This window comes from Tiliqua scincoides, chromosome 1 (assembly GCF_035046505.1).
Source record: "Tiliqua scincoides isolate rTilSci1 chromosome 1, rTilSci1.hap2, whole genome shotgun sequence".
Classification (NCBI taxonomy): Eukaryota; Metazoa; Chordata; class Lepidosauria; order Squamata; family Scincidae; genus Tiliqua; species Tiliqua scincoides.
Genome location: NC_089821.1, coordinates 119127164 through 119131191, shown reverse-complemented (window position 1 = coordinate 119131191; position 4028 = coordinate 119127164). Strand labels below are relative to the sequence as shown.

Sequence of the window (4028 nt, the reverse complement as noted above, 5' to 3'; positions counted from 1 at the left end):
AGCAACGAGTACAATTCAGTGAAAATTAGATGCGTCTAAATCCAATTCAAAGAAAATAAAATAAATGACATGGATAAAAGCGCCTGTACCATTGATTTCATTGGGGTTTAGATGCACCCCAGTTCTACTTAATTGTGTCTAATGTGTTTGAATTGAAATTGAATTGTTTGTCCACCTGACAATGGAGGTGGAAGGGGAGGTGCCAGGGGGTGATAGGAGGGGAGAGTGGGGCAGCAGTGATTTAGCTAGCGTACCTATCCAGTGCCACTAAGGCTTATCCCCAGGTAAGGCAATGGTTGTTCCCTTACCCAGAGGAGACCTCTGAAACTGCCCTCCCCCCCCGCAGGAAGCAGGGGTAGCCATTTTGGTGCTGCTGCATCAGCGGGAGGGGGGGATAAAAGGATTGGGCTCTTACTCAGACAGGAGCCCTCTTCACATATTTGTAACAGTGGTGACTTGCCACAGTTACAAATGTGTAGGAAGTGTGCCAGTAAGCTTTGCCCCACGCTCCCAAAACACCATATCCCCGAGTACAGCATTTTCCTGCATGGACATGCACCATACTCATGAGGGTTTAGCTTCAGAGCACAGCAGCATGCGTGAGGTTGATGGTGTGTTCCAGAACAGGCTGCGAATGTGGAGAGCAGCCAAACCTGACACTTTTTTTACTTCTTGACCCTGCTCCACTGCCACTGCACAGAAGACAAACAAGCCTGCCTCCTACCCCCTTAACTTTCTGTTTTGCATGGCCCTTTAAAACAAAACAGGATGTGCAGAACATGCTGGGAGTGCATGTCCAGAACGTCCTGTTTTTTTTAAAGATGTGCAAAGAAGGAAAAATTGTAGGGTGTAGGAGACACATACTCACAGCCTCTGATTTGCTTTCCACTCACCTTTAGCAAGTGGGAAGCAGATTGAAGCAGCTCTGTCCATGGCAGGCTTCAGGAAGGCAGCAGCAAATTTAGGATGAAAATCACATCTTTTTGCCTTTTTTGGTCCTTGGGCTACCCCTGGACTAGTGTGTAGTGACTCAGTTAAGCCCATCCATACTCCTCTTGGGTCTGACATCTTCTCACAGGCTGGAAATGTGGTATTTAAGGCCTGATTTATATAGGGTATGGGCCACATGGAAAACCCTTAGCTGCTCAAAGTTAGAGGCATGGCCCATTTGTGTGATCACATCAGCTTACTAGTGATTGGTGGCTTGGATGGCTGTACCACTGATGTGCTAACCCCCTGTGGGCAGGACTGATCTACAAGCACAAAGCGGAGTCAGCACATGCCTAGAAGAACCATTGGATCTGGGTGAATAAATCTATCTGTTACTGTCTATTCATTCTAAGTATTGTTCTGAGATTAATGCCAGAAGATGAGGGTGTAATTGATTATTTTCACTGATTTCAGGTCATTTTTTGGATTAGAAGTTTCTTCTGTATAGTGCAGAGAGCATTAATACTCCTTTCTGTTTGTAAATAAAAGGAACCAATATTAGTTTATATTGGACTGGTCCCCTCCCCACCAATGTAATCTGAAATACATTTTTAAATAGCTCTGTAAATGGAGGAGTCAGTTAATTGGAAAAGTAAATCACTGGAATAAAAGATTTAATTGGCGTACAGTGAATCCTGATGACTCTCTGGCCAATATTTTAACTTTTTAAAAGAACCATTAATTTTGCTCTTAGCAAACCCTTAATATTCAGCAGGCAGAGCCACAGAGCAGTCCTGTACATTAAATGCTTTGGCCACGGCGGTCTTAGCAGTGTAAGCGCTGTTTATTTCTTCCCGTGTAAGTAATTCTAAAACAAAGCAAGACGATAAGATTTATCGTGGGGCTGAAAGTGCAGCGAGCAAGTGGCCTTACCTATTAACATGGTCAACCATTTGCCGGAGGAAAAGATGGATTGATAAAAGCTATTAAAAACAGGAATTAATGCATATTTTATGGACTCAGCAGCATTAAAGGGAAGCTGAAACTTAAAGGTGGCCATTTTGGGCTTTACGCAGCACTTTATAATTTTATTTTCATCCCTTGAAGTAGCATGGGTGTAATGCCAGCAGACCAATTATACCACCCAGATGAAATCGCCAACGGCAGCCAGAGCAGTGACTGCGTTGCAATCAGGAAGCCATTGTCTGCACATCTTCCGACCATTTCAGATGGGAAAAGCACAGGCACCTGCAATTGACTGTCATTGGAAGTCGCTATTTGGGCATTGTACACGCATGCCCTTGGGGGGGAGTGGGGATAGTTGGGTGGGCAAAGCCATTCTGTCCTATTTGGTGTTGCTGGAGAAAGACACATCTTTGAGCCATTCAAATATTCCATTAAATGATACTTCAAAGACAACATTGCAAAAGCTTTAATTGAGAAGCATTTCAGAGACAAAATGCAAAACTAGGGGAATGAATCCAAAATGTCCTTCCAAAATGCTCAATGCATTCAGTTCTTTTATGAATGCTGGGATGACTTTTATACCTCTAATTACAAAATGTGTTGAACTTGCAATGAAGAATTGTTTAAAAGCACAGGGGCCCTGAAAAATCTGAATTGCACTTTGACGGCTTTGGCGCTCTGTGTGTGTGTGTGTGTGTGTGTGTGTGTGTGTGTGTGTGTAATAGCCACAAATCAGACCTGTTAAAACATAAGAGGGAAATGCAAAAAACATGGGAAGGCAAACTACTCTGTTTCCCAGCTGTTGTTATATAACCTTTTGTTAGATTGCTTTGCCACCAACCTTAGCATCAAACAGCCTTGTATGCAGTTATGTATAGATAAAAGTAGCTTCTTTTGGAATCAAAATACAGACAGTTCCAATATATAAAGGTTTTCATAAATATGTAATTTTATTATCACAGTTGTTCTCTTGGGAAAGTTTATTTTGTTTCATTGCATGTTGGTTCTGGCTCATTATCTAGATGGAGCTGTCTGTCTGTGAAAGATAGGCCTGTGTGTTTTTCTGTCTTGTGTTCATATCTACCTATGGCTTTTAGCTTTGATCTCCACATTCAGAGGCTGTGTACCTCTCCTGGACATCAACAATAAAAGACAGTGATCATTATTCTGCCCTGATTATGAACTTCCAGAGATAGTTTGTTGGAAACAGAATGCAAGACTAGCTGGTCCTTTGTCTGAACTACAAAGGTGAGTCTTGCAGTACACCCATACAGAGAAAAAGTCTAATATAATAACATTTCTGTGAATAGAGAATGTTCTTATTGGCTTTGTATTTGAATGAAATGCTAGAGGGTATGTTCATGTGTGTCAACTCAGCTCCAAGGGTAACTTTGCACACAGAGTGGGTATAATATATACTACCTGTTGTCTGGAAGTTGAACTGCCGTCTTGCTTCAAGAAACTGAGCAGGGAAACCCTGGTTTTGCTTTGGATGGTCAAACTGGAATACCGCTGATGGAGTCGATGGAGCTCTGTGTGAACTGTGAAGGTGTCAGCTTGTAAAACATTGATAACAGTGAGTTGTATCTTCAAGTGCTGACTTGCATACACGAGAAACTGTCAGCCAGTGGACCCTTCAGGAGGATCCTGTGCAGGAGCCTGTTGTGGGAATTTGCTCTTAACAATAGAGTGTTGGCAACCTTCAGTCTCGAAAGACTCTGGTATCGCGCTCTGAATGGTGGTTCTGGAACAGTGTCTAGTGTGGCTGAAAAGGCCAATCTGGGAGTGACAATCCCTTCCACACCGGGAGCAAGTGCAGTCTGTCCCTGGTCTGTCTCCCTGGCTATGGGCCTTCCTTCTTTGCCTCTTTGCCTCAGACTGTTGGCCAAGTGGCTCTTCAAACTGGGAAAGGCCATGCTGCACAGCCTGCCTCCAAGCGGGCCGCTCACAGGCCAGGGTTTCCCACCTGTTGAGGTCCACTCCTAAGGCCTTCAGATCCCTCTTGCAGATGTCCTTGTATTGCAGCTGTGGTCTACCTGTAGGGTGCTTTCCTTGCACGAGTTCTCCATAGAGGAGATCCTTTGGGATCCGGCCATCATCCATTCTCACGACATGACCGAGCCAACGCAGGC

The 4028-nt window shown here is 43.9% G+C and overlaps 1 pseudogene; it reads left to right on the top strand.

Moving 5' to 3' along the window:
- The first annotated feature begins 333 nt into the window (after nt 1-333).
- LOC136638415 (small nucleolar RNA SNORA17) lies at nt 334-441 on the top strand (annotated as a pseudogene).
- Nucleotides 442-4028: the final 3587 nt, after the last annotated feature.